This window comes from Pteropus alecto, unplaced genomic scaffold (genome assembly GCF_000325575.1).
Source record: "Pteropus alecto unplaced genomic scaffold, ASM32557v1 scaffold3, whole genome shotgun sequence".
Lineage (NCBI taxonomy): Eukaryota > Metazoa > Chordata > Mammalia > Chiroptera > Pteropodidae > Pteropus > Pteropus alecto.
The window spans coordinates 24,820,903-24,839,575 of NW_006442484.1; the positions used below are offsets into that span (position 1 = coordinate 24,820,903).

Here is an 18,673-nt window from a genome sequence, read left to right on the forward strand (position 1 = left end):
GATACAGAAACTATTTCAATATAATAAAAGCTAAATATGAAAAACCTGCAGTGATCATCATGGTGGAAGACTGAAAGCTTTTCCTCCACAATGAGAAACAAAGCAAGGATATCCTCTCTCACCATTTCTATTCAACATAGTACTTGGAAGTTCTAGTTTGAACAATTAGGAAAGAAAAAGAATGAGATATCTAAACTGGAAAATAAGTGAAGTTGTCTCTGTTCACAGAAAATATAATTATTTATGTAGAAAATTCTAAAGATTCTACCAAATATACATATTTATATGTTAGAACTAATAAATTAATTCAGCGAAGTAGTAGGATACAAAATCAACACAAATAATTCAACTGCAATTCTAAAACAATCTGAAAGGAAATAAAACAATTCATTTATAATAGTATCAAATAGAATACTTAAGAATTAATTCAACCAAGGAGATAAAAGACTTGAAAAATAAAAACTACAAAACACCTCTGAAAGAAACTAAAGAAAACATAAGTAGAAATACATCCCATTTTTATAGATTGGAAGACTTAAAATATTATTAAGAAGTCAGTATTGCCCAGCATGATCTACAGATTCAATGCAATCTCTATCAAAATCTCAATGTTTTTGCTGAAAGATAAAAATCCACCCTAAAAGTCATATGGAATCTCAAGAGACTCTGACTAGCCAAAACAACTTTGAAAGAAAAAAACAAAGCTGGTGTATTAACACTTTCTGGTTTCAAAATCTACTACAAAGCTACAGCAATCAAAATCAATTTGGTACTGTCATAAAGACAGACATATAAACCAATGGAATAGAAAGAAGAGTCTAAAAATACAGACATACAAACAGACACACACACACACACACACACACACACACCCCTCTACGTATATGGTTACATGATTTTGACAAGGGTGCCAAGACTGTTCAGTGGGGCAAGGACAATATTCTCAACAAACGATGCTGGGCAAACTGGATATGCATATGCAAAGGGGTAAAGCTGACCCATACTTGACATCACATAAAAATCAACTCAAAATACATCAAAGCTCTAAATGAATGATCCAAAACTATAAATCACTTAGAAGAAAACATTGGGCAAAAGCTTCAAAACATTTAATTACACAATAATTTCCTGGATATGACATCAAAGGTACTGCCTATTTTGGAAAAAGTAGATAAATTTGACTTCATAAAAATCTTAAAATCTGTGCATTAAAAGACAGAGTAAAAAGGCAACTCATAGAATGGGAGAAAATATTTGCAAATCATTTATCTGATAAACGATTAAAATCCAGAATATACACAGAACTTCTAAAGCTGCACAAAAGAAAAAACAAAAACCCAATTCAAAAATGGGCAAAGGATTTCAAGACATTTCTCCAAAGAAGATATATAAGTAAGCACATGAAAAGATGCTGAAAAACACTAATTAATCATTAGAGAAATTCAAATCAAGATTATGAGATACCACCTCACACTCATTAAGATGGCTACTATTAAAAAAAAAAAACAACCACAATAAGCATTGGAGACAATATGGAGATACTGGAACCCTTGTACACTGTTGGTGGGAACATGAAATGGTATAGCAGTTGTGGAGAACAGTATGGCAGTTCTTCAAAAACTTAAAAATAAAATTACAATATGATCCAGTCATTACCCTTCTATGTATATACCAAAAAGAATTGAAATCAGGATCTGCAAGAGATAAGTGTACACTGCTCTTCACGGCAGCAATATTCACAACTGATAAAACATGGAAGCAGCATAAGAGTCCATTGACAGATGAATGGATAATCAAACTATGGTATATACATGCAACAAAATTTTCAACTTTAAAAAGTTGAAATATGTCAGATGGGAATTCTGACATATGCCACAACACTGCTGAAGCTTAATAATACCATTATAAGTGAATTAAAGCCAATCATTAAGAGACAAATACTGTATGATTCCACTCAGAATAGTCAAAAATCATAAAGACAAAAAGTAGAATGGCAGTAGCCAGGGAAGTATCAGGAGTTATTTTTTAATGGGCACAGTGTTTCAGTTTTCAAATAAAAAGAGTTCTAGAGATGAACGGTGATGATGATAGCATAACAGTTTGAATGTATTTAATACCACTGAACTGTACATTCAAAAATGGTTAACACAGTAAATTTTGTTATGTGTATTTTGCCACAATGAAAAAAACTTTGAAAAAAAATGATGTCATAGGAATAACTGAAGAGGCCAAAGTTAATACTACAAACAAAAGCCTAGAAAATTCTAGAAGAGTTCTGTACAACTCTCAACTTAAATCCCACTCAAAAGTCCAGAAAATCTCACAAATGCACCAAATAAGGAGAAGCGAACTGTAAAAATCCTAATTCAATTGTTAAACTTTGAATCTAAAGGAAGAATTCACCAGACTTACAAGGATAAAAACATGTACAAGGAAGAAAAATAAATGCAGAAAGACAATGAAATAATATTTGCAAAGTTTTGAGACAGTTTAAAGACTAATTAGTAAAGATTTCATACCCATATAAAGATAACAGCCTTCTCAAACTAGAATAGATTCAGTAAACAGAGTAAATAAAGCTTTGGTGTGGGGTAAGGGGAACCTGACCATGAAAATCTGGACAATTAAAGAAACACACGGACAGGGACACAGATACACATACACAAACATGGCATGATAGTGAGCTTCGAATAGAATAAAACAAAGAATTAAAACTAAAAAAACTATAAAAACTATAGTTACAGAACAGATGGTAAACATAATCTTGGTAATGTAAAATAACTATATAAAAAACTACAGTCAATGACTAAGAGTGCTAATTTCTTCATTTTTCATAGTAGGAGGACAGTACTGTTTAAAATTAAAATATGTAGTATTAAAAAGAAATTTTTTAAACTTTAGATTGGAATATTGTATAAAATTATTTCAGGTTTAATAAATATTCCAAGTTCAGAAATTCCTACAATTTTTATTTGGTTAAATTCAGGAAAAATGAATGCAAACAATATCATTATTGGTATGAGCATGCGTGCACGCACATACAACACAATATTTTTACCGAAATGGATCCTCTACAAACTGCTTCATAGTATTTATCACTTAAAAGAGCATGAACAACTTGCCATGTTTACATATACATACATTAGTGCATTGACACCCACATACAGTATATTTACACATAGCTTATTATTTTTCCTATTTCTACCTTAAAGCAAAAAATCGAAAACAAAATCAATGCATTAAACTGAGAAAATGAACCAAGTGCTTCGAGTTAAATAATAAAAAATACTCTAGGTAGAATAAAATTTTTAAGTTTTATTAAAATCTCTAGAAGTACCATTAAATTATCTGCCTTTCAAATAATAAAGCTTTGCAAAAAGACTGGCTAGTCTCATTTGCTTTGGGTTAATGCAAACGAGGTTCAGCGAACCACCTCAGGCAAGCCCTAAGGCTTCTACTTTAAGTGAATGGAGTCAGTGCAATGACAATGTAAGGAGAATGGAAAATCAGATGAAGCCTCAGCAATAAGGTGAGCAAGAGCTATAGAACTGTATACCAAAGTATCTACAAGAGAAAACAGGTGAAAATATCCCATTTCCTTAGTTTCAAAGTTGTTCAAGTAGGTCAAATTTTTTCTTACTCTTGCAGATCAATGGGCTCCAAGATGTGCAAAAGAATACTCTCAGGTAAAAAGCTTTACTTATAAATCCAGTTGATTTGCTGAACTTGTAGGTATTGTTATACTTACTGTTTCAAATGAAAGTGAAATCGTTTGGGTGTTTCAATAAATTGTGAATCTTTCCTGAAATAAGAAGTGGTTGCCTGTCAAAGTATGTTGCTTAGTAAATAAAAAAGAAAATCAAAAAATACTTTATGTAGAACTTTAAGATATAAGCAGGAAAAAAAAACCTGCTCTTTGAAAGAAGCTTGTGCAATAAACAGGGCATTTTGTAAAAGTTTTCATCTCTGATTTTGTGGCTAAAAATGATGTATTACCTATAAAAATTCTCATACATATACACTTAAAAACATTTATAAAGAAGACATTCTAATCTACTAACAGATATTCGTAGCGTATGAGTGAGTTTTAGATCCATTTGTTAAAAACACTAAAGCACACCACTTCCCAATCAGTTTTCAAAAACAACTTACATGAGGAAAGATAAATTTTTTTTATTCACTTGATGCAATTTACGTAACTTCCAATTTGACATATTTGGCCTCTTTTACCCCACCTACCTATCCCCTTTCTCTTCCACTCTAGTAAACATTAGTCTATTGTCTATGTCTATGAGTCTCTGCTTGTTTGTCCTGTTCATTTGTTGCTTTTAGGTTTATAATCCACACATCAGTGATATCATGTAGTTTTCATTTTTTGCCTAGCTTATTTTGCTTAGCATGATTATCTCAAGGTCCATCCATGTTGCCGCAAATGGCAGTATTTCATCTTATGGCTGAGTAATATTCCATTGTATATATGTACCACAGCTGCTTTAGCCAGTCATCTGTCGTAGGACACTTGGCTTGCTTCCATGTCCTGGCCACTGTGAATAATGCTGCTATGAACACCAGTGTGCAAATATCTTTTCAGACACAAGTTTTCAAGTCTTTGGGGTAAATATCCAGTAGAGGGACAGCTGGATCATATGGTAGATCAATTCTTAGTTTTTTGAGGAACCTCCATACTGTTTTCCATAGTGGCTGTACCAATTTGCAGTCCCACCACAGTGAATGAGGGTTCCTTTTACTTCGTATCCTCTCCAACACTTGTTATTACTTGTCCTGTTGATAACAGCTATTCTAACAGGTGTGAGATGGTATCTCATTGTGGTTTTGATTTGTATTTCCCTAATAACTAGAAATGATGAACAAGATGAAATTTGTTAACAGAGTATCTACAAAAACTTTTGCAAAATTGGTGAGGTGGACTGAAAGCATAAAAAACATACAAATGAACATTTTCTTCAATAGCTTTTTGGGGGCAAAAACCCAAAGTTCCAGCAGAGGGGATTATTACTTTGTGACAAGAATTCTTGGGAAATTTTTAAGTGGTGTAACATTACTCTCTTTCTGATGATGAGAAAATAAGTATTGAAAATACTATTAGTATCAGCCTCTGTTTAATTTAAGTAAAAGTGAAAATACAAATACTACTACTAATTACCTGATGTCTAACTCTATACGTCGATATTTTTTAAAGAAGACACAGAATGCACAAAAGATTAGAACATTCTCTCTCTACTATTAGAAAAATATTTTTGATTAGAGAAAGTCAAATAATATTTATAAAAAGTATTTTAGGAGGAATCTGTGGGTGGTTTCCATGTTTTATTTATTTATTTATTTTTAGATAAAACTGAGAAAAGAATATACTTTTTTTTCATCCCACTAGAATTAAGAAGTGTTTGTAACAAGGTGAAGATAAAAGTAGAGTTAAAACAAAGGCTGAAGGTAAATAGGGGCAAAATAGGTATAAATTCCAAGTTAATGGACAAGCAAACAATATTGTTACTACTTCCTAAATAGATCAGGCTGAATATGTAGGCTATGAAATTATGCAGATTTAATAAATCTAGTTGGGGCATAGTCTTTGGTAAGATACTTCCCTAAGCTCTCCAGAGCTGAAGAGTAATTCAAAATAAAATTACTGCTTTTTGTGATTTCTAGAAAAACTTGTCCACAATGGGATAACCATGGTAATTGCTAACAATTTTATAGAATCTTTCTTTTCCTCTCCTCATTTGTTCTCATATACCAAAAGGCACAATTAACTTAGGAACTCACTCAGAACTAATTATTCCAAGGTTTAATAACCTTCAGTCTAATATGAGGACATGCTATTTTCTTTATTGATATTAAAAGAAAAATATTTCATAATGTTTAATACTCAAAAGTGACTAAATAATTTATACTGAAAGGTTTGCAATTCTCCAGAAAAGCCATGCTATCACTTGAGTTTTCAAAACTACATAGCAGTGTGCCTGGGACCACAATTATGTACATATTTTTTAGTGAAATGTATTTATAGTCATGTGTTGCTTAAAGATGAAGATATGTTCTGAGACATGCATTGTTAGGCGATTATGTCATCGTGCAAACATCATAGAGTGTACTTACACAAACCTAAATGGTAGAGCCTACTAAACACCTAAGCTATATGATACAGCCTATTATTGCTCTTGGCTACAAACCTGTAGAACCTGTTACTGTACTAAATTCTGTAGGCAATACTGAATTCTGTAGACAATTATTAAAACAATGGTACTTGTGTATCCAAACACAGAAAAACATAGCCTGAAAGATAAAAAATATAGGGCATTACCATGAATGGAGTTTGCAGGACTGGAAGTTCCTCTAGGTGAGCGAGTGAGTGGTGAGTAAATGTGAAAATCTAGGACATTACTGTACAGTACTATAGGCTTTATAAACACTATACACTTAAGATACACTAAGTTTATAAAAATTATATTTTCCTTTCTTCAATATATTAACCTTAGTTTTCTGTAATTTTTTTCTTTCAAAACAAAATTTTTTAACTTTTCAACTCTTTTGTAATAACAGTTTAACACACACATATTTTGCAGCTGTACAAAAATATTTTTAATTATTATTATTTTTTTGCTTTCTAAACTTTTTTTTTGTTGTTAAAAACTAACAGACACACACACCTTACTTTAGGCCTACACAGGGTAAGGATCATCAATATTATATCTTCCACTTCCACATCCTGTCCCACTGGAAAGTTTTCAGAGGCAATAACAGGCTAGAACTCTATGTCCTATGATAACAATGCTTTCTTCTGGAATATCTCTTGAAGAACCTGCCTGAGGCTCTTGAGGAGGTGTCACACTCATCAGAAATTTGTCCACAGTGGTTTGTTTGATATCTGTTTTTGTCCACAGTGGTTTGCTTGATTTGTTTTTCATCACAGATTTGCCTATAAGCAGGTATTTCTTTATCTTCTTTATCTTCTCTTTTAGATTCCTTTTCTTTTGTCTCTTCAGCTATGCATTCCTGTTCCAGTTCTAACAACTCAATAGTCAATTCCTCAAGAACAATATCTAGGAGCTCCTCAGTGTAATCCTGTTCCACATTCAGGAAAAATTGTTTGCCATCTCAACCACAGCCTTGCTGATTTTTGCATTCTCCTCATCTTTGGCAAATCCAATGAAGTCAGAGAGAAGCCTCTTGAGTGTCTTCTTCCAGATGCCATTCATACGAACCTTGGTGACGACACCCCAAGCCGAAGCAAGGTTCTTGATGCAGTCATAGATGTAAAATCCTCCCAGAATTGCAGCAATGTCTCCTCCGTGTCTTCCTTAGTTTTAGCAATAGCCTGAGCAAAGGTCTTCCTGAAATAGACGACCTTAAAAACTTCTATAACTATTTGATTCATTAGTTGGATCAAGGAAATGGTATTTGTAATGAAAAACACCACTATGATATTGGGATAAATATCACCAATAAAATGAGGGTGTCTGGAAGCATTATCGACCAATAAGCAAAATTTTGAAAGGTATTTCACTGGCATAGCAATTTAGGAGGGCGTCTTGGAAGAGGAGCAATGTCACTCATGACATGTTATCGCTTCCATAGTACTCTGGCAGTGTGTGCATACTGATATGCTTGAAGTTCTCACTGTACCAGACCACAGAGGGTTTGAATTTTTGGCCTGTGACACTGCCCCCAAGCAAGATTGCTATTCTGTCCTTAAAAACCTTGAAACCCTGCAGTGACTTGGCTTCCTAATCTATCAAAGTCCTTTCAGGCACCCATTTCCGGAATAGGGAGGTTTTGTCCATATTGAGTATTTACTCTAGCAAGTAATTTTTCTCCATAATCAGCTTATCCAATTTCCAAAAATTCTTCAGCTACATTCACATCAGTACTCCCAGACTCACTACTCATTTTCATATTATATAATGAATAACAATTGCGTCGTTTAAACCACCCGGAACTAGCAGTAAATTCAACACTGTAGTTGGGTCCAGCCTTTTCTTTGAACACTGCAAACAAACTTTCGCTTAGGCCTTGATTGTCATGGTGCTCAGAGGGATATGCTTCTGGTTCTGGTCTTCAAACCAGGTCCTTAGTAGTTTCTCCATGTCTGACATAGGCCCTTATCGAATTTTTGTTAGTCTCGTTGCCTTCAGTGAAGCAGATACTTTAACAGCTTCTACCACTTTGCTCTTGTTCTTCAAGATTGTAGCTACGGGAGAATGGGAAATGCCTGATTGGTGAGCAATAACCATCAATGATTTTCTACCTTCAGTCCTTTATCACTTTTGATTTCATTTCCAGGTCAATCACTTGACATGACCTCTTGCTGGCAACATTAGCGGTGTATTGTGTATACTTAGGAGCCATAATGAACAAAACAACACAAGATCAAATCAAATCAAGCATAGGCAAAAAGGATGCAATCAAGAGATGCAATGAACATAAGATTATGAGGCTTGCTGCTAGAGTTACATGACATACTGTTTCGCAGAAAACTTTTTATAAGTAGAAAGAATACTCTAAATTAAAAACTACAGTATAGTAAGTACATAAACCAATAATGCAGTTGTTTATTATAATTATCAAATACTGTACATAATGGTATGTACTATCCTTTTATATGAGTGGCAGTGCAGTAAGTTTATTTACACAAGCATCACCATAAACACCTAAGTATGATGTTATCATGGCTAGGATGTCTCTACGTGATATGAATTTTTTTAGCTCCATTAAAAACTTATGTGACCACTGTTGTATATGCAGTCTGCTGTTGACTGAAACGTTATGCAGTACATGACTATACTTTGTAAAGTTCCTATTAGAATCCTGATATTAATAAATATGAATATTAATGAGGTATCAATTTTGTACTATTATAAAAGAATAGATAAAAAGAATAGATAAAATATTGGGAGGGCATCTTTAAAAGACATGTCTAAAAATAAAATATATTTATTTCTGATGAAAAAACAATACAAATTTGCAAACAATCTAGAAATCCTTTCAGTTTTGAGATGCATTATATCGTTTTATTGGCACTGATTCATTTTATAACTATATTTTAAATATTATACTAACAGTAGACTACATTCTCTGAGCATATGGAATGTGATTAGAAACATGCTGAATAGGAAGAGGAAGTAAGCTTGTGAATCAAAGCTAATATGTTTACTTGGATAGATAAACAGTATAAAGGCAACAAAAACTCTTATCAACAAAAACACTTTGGAAGGAGGGTATCATGTATGGGGCCCAAGATTTAAGTCCTGAGAACTAAAGTCAGTGAAGAAGGAGAGAGCACATATAGGTAAATTTTCTTTGAAAATCTCTTAACTAAAAGTACAGTATTGCACTTTCTTGCAAGAGCAATTACTCCATGGCATATGTTCATTTGAGAAGAATAATGAATAGAATCCTTACTACTATTTAAATAATTTTCTCTTTGACAAGCTTACACAGTTGAATTTATGTAAATGTAAATATGATATGCTACAATCCCAGTGAATTAATTAGCAAATGTTAATTCAACTATTTTTGGAAGGGAAAAATTGAAAATAACATTGCCTTAGAGAGAAACCATTTGAGAATTTCTAGAAATTACCCATGCAAATGCAAAATCTTAGAATTTTTCCTAAAAACTTTAAGGATAGTATGCAGTTTCCAATGAGACTTTTCAGCTTGTGCAGGAAACATGAGGCCAAATCCCTACAATTTGAATACTTGGGCCAAAGAAATTATGTTCTCTAATTGTATTTACTAATGTACATACACCGCCACTCCAATAAGCATGCTTAGGTAACTTTGCCATGGCAGATGAAAACTAAGTTTAAACATTTATACTATAATGGAATCTTAACATAGTTGGATACATTTTAGGGGAGAAAGTACTAAAAATATTTTTTTCTGCTTTTAAAAGACAGCTTAGAATTTTTTCTTATATAATGTCACACAATACAGAGGAAAGCTTTATCCTCTTCAGAATCCAAAGGAGGAGAATGCTCAAAAATCTTGTTATTCTTTGAATTGCAAAATAACTTTTCATCATGACTTTCAGGTAATAAAATTTCCAAAGTGTCTTCATAAAAGTTATAGACTCAGTTACTTTTAGCAAGATCACTAAACACTACTCCTTCATTTTCACATGTGAAAAAAAACCAAGATACAAATTTACTCACAGATCCAGTTGCAGACAAATCCAGGTTAAGAACTTGGGTGCAATATATCCATCCTGTTCTGCAAATCTTTCCCCTGCCCCAAGGTTAAAGGGCTGTAATGACACAACTAACTGATGATCAGTTATAAACAGATAGGTTCAATGTTTTCTATACTGATGTCATTCTTTATATACTTTTTCTCATGTAAACACCATTCTCTGTCCTGAGAAAATGCTATTCCTTAACCATTGAGGAAAGAAAAACAACAATAAAACCTACCCTCATTGAAACAAAATCCCCCCTCAACAAACAAAAGCAGTAGTATCATTAACTGGTGACAGAGAGAACTTAGTCCTCTGAGTCAGTGGTCCCCAACCTTTTTGGCACCAGGGACCAGTGCTCCTATGAAAATCATGATTGATGATCTGAGGTGGAGCTGAGGTGGTGATGCTAGTGCTGGGCAGCGGCTACAAATATAGATGAAGCTTCACCTGTTTGCCCGCTGTACGGCCTGGATCCTAACAGGCCATGGACAAGTTCTGGTCCATGACCCAGGGGCTGATGACCCCTGCCCTAAGCGAAAAAAAAATTCAAATACATTCTGACCAATCAATTTCCTAATTCTTAAATGGAATAGAGCTAGCTCATGATGTCCAGATTATTCCTTTGAAAAGGCGACAGATAACACAGGATCTCCAACACTGGATCTGTAGTGCAATCTACTTGTTAACAAAATTTGGCCTTTTCTAAGTAAACACACAAGAAAGCTCATGGGAGAACAGTCTTTTTTCTCTTTTTGGACGCAAACCGGACTGCATAATAGTGAGTCAAACCTGACAGAAGGTAGGTTCAGAAGCAGAAGCTTACAGTTTCCGAAGGCTGAGCACACAAGTTTATCACAACTGCCTTCAGAAATATCACTGATGTTACAGAAGAAAGAATAAAAGAGATAAATCTATACCATCAGAAAAGCTAAAAAGTGGAGATGACCAGAATGCTAAAAAGTTTCTGGAAGATATAGAGCACATGGGCTACAAATAACTAGAATAGGGGACAGGGAAGCATTTACAAACCAATATTTGTAAAAGAAGGCATTTGCAAAAAAAAAAAAAAAAAATTTCCCAGCAGAACTCCAGAACAACCATAAAATCTAAAGTAGTAGGAAGATCATATAGAAGAGGAAAATGAACGGTAAAGGAGTTTACCAATCTCTAATTCTGAATACTCAACAGCTCCATTTATCCCAACTGAAAACCACAACTGTAGTTCTCCACATAAAGTGAGAGCTGCTTCAAAAGATACCTGGAGTAAGTACTGAGGCCTGAAAAGGAGAGGTGGTATCCACATAACTTTCTGGTTGCCATAAGAGAGGAAGTCTCATACTCAAAATGCAAGGTTTTCTAACAATCTACAAGAAAACTTCATATTTCCATTTTATTTTAACTAGCCTCCCAGATGGCCCTGATGATTCTCATCTGGTGTTCAGGTCTTTTGGAGTAATCTCCTATCACTCTATAGAGCTGGCCAGTGGAACCAACAGGATATTGTAGATAAAATGGAATGTAATTTCTGAGGATAGGCCTTGGACCATATGTTCTGAAAGAAGCTACCTGCCACGTAGTGAGGACAGTCAGGAAACTCTATGAGGTCCATTTGGTATGAAACTGTTGGCAAGAGTTAAGTAGTAACTTGCCAACCACAGGAGGAACCAACTTAGATGCAGATTCTCCAGATGTCAAGCCTTCAGGTGACTACAACCCTGGTTAATATCTTGAGTATAACCTCGTGAGAGAGCAAGAACCACAACCATCCATTTAAGCTGCTCCTGAATTCCTGACTCAGAGGAACCATAATAAAATAAATGTTTCTAGTTTAGGTCACTGCTAGTTACAACTGTTTCGGAGTAGTTTGCTACAACGGATAATACATTTTTCTTTAGAATTTGCAAAAAACACTAAAAGTATGAATAATCCAATTATTGATAGTGAACATCAATCATGAATACTGTAAATGTTCTCTAAAAAAAAAAAGAAAAAAAGAAAACCCAAACACATACGAAATCAAGAATGTGACTGAGGTAAAATTTAGAGAAAAACTTTTAATACAGTCATGTGCTGAATTACAATGTTTTGGTCAACACCAGACTACATATATGATAGTGGTCCCATGAAATTATAATGGAGATGGAAAATTCCTATTGCCTAGTGCCATCATAGTCGTGCTAATGTCATAGCATAACACATCACTCAAATGTTTGTGGTGATGTTGATATAAACCAACCTACTGTGCTACCAGTAGTACAAAAGTATGGCATATACAATTATGTATAGTTCGTAATACTTGAGAATAACAATAAACAAATTAAGTTACTGGTTATGTATATACTATACTATAATTTTTAGTAATTTTAGAATGTACTCTTCTACTTATAAAAAAAGTTTGCTGAAAACAGTATGCCATGTTACACTAGGTGGCTCAAACATCTCATGTTTACCAAGTCTCTTGATTACATCGTTTTCACTTGTGACTTGATTTGATTGTGTTGTTTTATAAATTTAGTGTCCAAGTGTACAGTGTTTATAAAGTCTACAGTAGTGTGCAGTAATGTCCTAGGCCTTTATATTCACTCATCATTCACTCACTCACTCACTCACCCAGAGCAACATCCAGTCTTGCACGTTCCATGCATGGTTAAGTACCTTACAGAGATACAACATTTTTTATCTTTTACACCACGTTTTTCTATACTTTTTCTATATTTAGATATGTTTAGATCCACAAATACTTACCTTTGCATTACAATTGCCTATAGTATTAAGTATAGTAATATGCTGTGTAGGTCTATAACCTAGGAGCAACGGGCTATACCATAACAGCCTAGGTGTGTAGCAGGCTATATCACCTAGCTTTGTGTAAATGCATCCTTTGACGTTAGCACAATGCAATCACTTAATGAAGTATTTCTCAGAATGTATCCCCATCATTAAACACATATGACTGTATATTGGTTTCTTCCCGGGGTTCCTGACACAGAGCTCCTGAAATTCTTATATTTCTTGAGTGATAGGAGCGTCCTTTGTTCTAATGAGGTGACTCTCAGGGGGCTTGTGGATAGATCCTGGATGAGGGCTGGTTATTGGAAAAACCAAGCCAAGATTAGAAGCTTGGAATTTTTAAGCCCTGTCCCACATTCTCTTGAGAAGGCAGAAGGGCTAAAAATAAGAGTTAATGACTAATCATGTGTGAAATCTCCATAAAAATCCCCAAAATAGTCTATGGCCATGCTGCCCTAAACAAGCCCAATCCCATCTGATCTCAGAAGCTAAGCAGGGTCGGGCCTGGTTAGTATTGGATGGGAGACCACCTAGGAAGACTAGGTGCTGGAGGTGTAAAAAATAAAAAATAAAGGATTGTAAGCTGACAAGGTCCTTGCAATCTGTGAGGTCAACCAAGGGTTTCCTCGCCTAAAAAATAAATATAAATAAATAAATAATGAATGAATGAATGAATGAATGAATAAAATTAAAATCTCCAAAATGCAGGGATTGAAGAACTTTCGGGTTGGTGAGCAAGGGCAAATATCAAGAGAGTGGCTTGTTTTGAGAAGGTATGGAAGCTCTACACTCTCCCTACGATATCCTAAGCTACATATCTCTTCTATCTGGTTGTTCCTGAGTTATACCCTTTTATATAAAAAACTGGTAATCTAGTAAGTAAAATGTTCCTCTGAGTTCTGTGACTCACTCCAGAAAATTAATCAAACCCAAGGAGTGGGATGTTGGATCCTCTGATCTATACAGAGGGTTGGTCAGAAGCACAGGTAACAACCTTGACTTGCAACTAGTATCTGAAGAGTCGGGGCAGGGGGAGGCGGACAGTCTTGTAGAACTGAGCCCTTAACCTGTGGAATCTCATGCTATCTTCAGGTATACAATGTCAGAATTAAGATGACTTTAAGACACTTGGCTGGTGCCCAAAAACTGCTTGGTGGGTTGGGGAACCAGCCCCCACCTCCATGTTGGAACTTAACACAGAACTATTAAATATTGAATAAACTTACAGACTTATTAAAGAAAATAAACATGCAATTTGCAACATGTAACTTATAAAGTTAGAAAAGGAATGAAATAACTTACGAGTGCATAACAGAGAATACAAATCAAAGCACAAAATATTTAAATCAATAATAAAATAAATAATGAACGAAACGGAGAGGCAGAAAACCTGAAGAAATCAGTCATCACAAAAGAAATGGAAAGGATGCTCAAAACTATGCACAGTGGCTACAACCCCAGCTAGTTTTGGAATTAAATGTTTAACCAAACATTCAAAAAAATTTCAAAGGTATTATTTAAACAATTCTAGTAAACGATGCAGGCCTTTTCAACTTTATTCTGTGTACATGATATAACCTTTGTTAATAAAACTGGACAAGGATAAAAAAATCTTCATAGATGAAGCTCTACTACTATATTAATGTAGTAAACTATAAAGTTCCATTGTTTAACTTTTTTCTGCCTTGTTAACTATCACTAATAAATAGCAAATTAAGTGATATCTGATATTAAAACAAAATAACTTAGGAAAATGAGAAAATAAATCTCATTTTTAAAATGCAGATCTTCTTCATTAAAGCTAAATTTTTAGAAAGATGAGATACCATTTTGGCTTAAAAAAGTAAAATATTTGTTTGGTTCAGTTAAGAAAATAGGGCTGGTAAGGTTGTGGATAACGGAACACATAATAATGATGCACTTATTACTAGAAGCCTCGATTTTGTACAGCCTTTACACTTCCACAAATTTACTCAAAAGAAATAATCACAGATTATATTAGCCCAGGGACATAGGCTTTCTCACACACAAAAACAAAACTGAGACCTAATAACAAGAACATAGATAGACTGCCTCTTTTCCCTCCCACACCTTACCACCACATCGATAGAACACCTATAGTATAATAGGAAATTATAACTGAAAGAACAACTCTCAGACCCTATTTAAGAACTCTCTAGGGAAATCCAAAGAAAAGAATAGACAAAGGCAAGGACACAAGAGAAATTTTAGCTTCTGACACCTACAGATACAGTAAACAATAAACACAGTCTAACTTTGACCTGAATGAACACAAAAATCTTACATTAAAGATCTATTTACCTCAATCCCTTATGCTCATCATGTTCTGTGGCTTCCAACAAAAAATTACAAGGCATACTAAAAGGAAATAAAAAATAAATCTTGATGAAATTGAAGACACAGAATGAGTCTCAGATATGGCAGCAATTTTGGAATTAAAACTGGAAATTTAAAACAACTATGACTAATATAATAAGAGCTCTAATGAAAAAAGCAGACAATCTGCAATTACAGATGGGCAATGGAAGCAGAGATGGAAACTCCAAGAATGAATCAAAAGGAAATATCAGGAACTAAAAACAATAAAGTAGAAATAATGAATGGCTTTATATGCTTAACAGTTTAGAAATGATCAAGGAAAGACTGTTTTAAGGGATAGAAGCAAGGAATTGGGACTATTCTGTTATATAATACTTCTACTACCTATTAAATAGCATGTTGTTTGAAAGTAGAATTGGATTGCTTATAAATGTACACTGCAAACTCTATAGCAACCACTAAAAATATATTTTTTAAAGTATAATTATAGCCTGGGAGAGGAAAAAACTAAATAATATAAAATGATCAATTAAAACCTGAGAAGGCAAAAAAGAGTGGAACACAGAAAAAAAGGAAAAAAAAAGAAGAAAAACACTCAAGGGCAATAAAGAGAAAACAGCAATAAATATGACAGATATTAACCCCACTATGTCAGTAATGACTTTAAACGTCAACAGTCTAAATAAATTCACCAATTAAAAAACAGAGACTATCAGAGTGGTTATAAAAACAAGACCCCCAACTATATGCAGTCTATACGACACCAACTTTAAGTATGACACAGATTAAAGTAGAGAGATAGAGGTAGTTATACAATAATCAAAAGAAAGCTGAAGTAGTGATACATAATTTTAGATAGAGGAAATTTCAGAGCAAGAAGTATCAGGAATAAAGAGGGTATCACAATAATAAAGGAGTTAATTCTCTAACATAACAAACCTTAATGTGTGAGTGCCTAACAACAGAAGGTCAAAATACGTAAGACAAAAAAACTGATAGAACTGCAAGAAGAAATTGATGAATCCACTTTACTCTTGGAGATATCAATATCCCTCTATCGATAATTGACAGAAAATCAGTAAAGACACACTTGAACTGGACAGGAGCATCAGTCAAATGGATCTAATTGATATTACAGAATACTGCATCCAACAAGAGCAGTATACACAGTCTTCTCAAGCTCACATGGCATCTTCACCAAGGAAGACCACATTCTGAGCCATAAATCACACTTTATATTTAAAAGAATAGATATCATATAAAGTGTTTTCTAACACCATGATGGAATTAAATTAGAAATAATAGAAAGACAGCTGGAAAATCCCACAAAAGAGATAAAACAACACACTTCTAAATAACACATGGGTCAACAAAGAAAAATCAAGAAAAATAAAGAATTGTGAATAAAATAAAAATGAATATAGAATGTGTCAAATGTATGAGATGCAGCAAAAGCATTTCTTAGAGGAAAATTTATAGTACTGAATGCATGTATTAGAACAGAAAAAAAGCATGCTTTCTAATTTATTATTATAAATCAATAATCCAAGTTTCTTTCTTAGGTAACTAGAATAAGAAAAGCAAATTAAACTTAAAGAATAATAAAAATTAGAGCAGAAATGAATGAAACTGAAAACAAGAAATCAATTGTAAAATTTGATCATGAGAAACTGGTTTAGTTTAAATGTAAAACTTATAAACCTCTAGTAAGGCTAACTAAGAACAAAAGATTAAAAAAGAAAATAAGAATGACTATAAATGGAAATGACTAATATCAGAAATGAAAGTAAGACCATCACTACTGATCCCATGAACATTAAGATGATAATAAAGGAAAATTATAAACTCTATGCCCCCAAATTTGATATCTAGAGGAAATGGACCAATTCTTATAAAGACACAATCTAACAAAATTCATCCAAGAAGAAATAATCCAAACAGGTTTATACCTATTAAAGAAATTGAATCAATAATTAATAACATTCCAAAACAGAAAACATTAAGCCCAGATGAGTTCACTTTTGGACTCTATCAAACATTTAAGGAAGAAATAATATCAATTCTCTATAACCGCTTCCAGGAAATAAAAGCTGAAGGAATACATTCTAAGTCATTCTGTGAGGCCAGCATTATTCTAATACCAAAATCAGACAAAACATTACAAGAAAACTAGACCAATATCACTAATGAATATAGATGCAAAAATTCTCATCAAAATATTAACAAATTGAATTGTACAATGTATAAGAATAATTAGACACAAAACCAAGTGGAATTTATTCTGGGTATGCAAGGCTCATTCAACATTCCTAAAGCAACTAATGTAATCTGTAACATCAAAAGAATAAAAATAATCAAGATTTTATCAATAGATGCAGAAAGAGCATTGGACAAAATCAAATACCTATTCATGATGAAAAAAAATTTCAACAAACTAAGAAGAGAACTTGAAAAAACGAATGATAATTTAAAGGAAATGTTAGCTACTTTAAAATATTTTAAAACTAATTTATCTGTTGTTTTTAAAGAAATCACATGCTTCAGGAACATTTATATACAGAAGTAAGAAATTTTTCATATTTTATTTTCTCTTGTCAACACTCATCATGGCACTATTCAGGAACATAACTCACAGAAGTTGGCTGGAAATTTCTTTAAAATAAAGCAAACAAGCGATGTCAGAAGCATAGAGTAAGAGATGTCCCCAGATCTCTTCCCTTGAATTAACAATAAGGTGAACATCTAAAACTCAACAAAAAACACCCAACCTACACACGCACATGTCTGATCAAAGGATATGCAAATAAGAGCTACCACAGGAATTGAAAAAACAACTAGATCAGCAGAATGAGTTTTTTTTAGCAAGGAGCTTAAAACCATAAAAAAGAACCAATAGAACTTCTGGAGATGAAGAACATACTAAAAGAGACGAAGAATGAAATAACAAGCTTGGGAAATAGAGTCAACCAAATGGAGGAAAGGATCAGTGGTATCGAATATAGAAATCTAGAAATAAATCAGAAGGAAGAAGAGAGAGATCAACAAATGAAAAATAATGAAGGAGAAATACAAGAACTAGCTGATACTATCAGGAAAGGAAACATGAATAATAGGCACTGTAGAAGGGGAGGAAAAAGAACAAGGATTAGAAAGCAATTTCAGACCAGTAGTGGACAAGAATTTCCCAAATCTAAGGAATGAGCTGGAGCTTGGAATTCAAGAAGTCAACAGAACACCCAATTATTTCAACCCAAAAAGGCCTTCTCCAAGACATATTATCTTAAAATTATCAAAAATCAATGACAAAGAAAGAATTCTCAGGGCAGCCAGGGAAAAGAAGACGAT

The 18,673-nt window shown here is 33.6% G+C and overlaps 1 protein-coding gene and 1 pseudogene across 2 annotated transcripts in view; one reads left to right on the forward strand and one right to left on the reverse strand.

The window, feature by feature from the left end:
- ORC4 (origin recognition complex subunit 4) overlaps positions 1–18,673 on the reverse strand; it is a 76,846-nt gene that overhangs the window by 45,389 nt on the left and 12,784 nt on the right. The gene's annotated exons all lie outside the window — the stretch shown is intronic.
- LOC102887027 overlaps positions 8,104–18,673 on the forward strand; it is a 19,273-nt pseudogene continuing 8,703 nt past the window's right edge.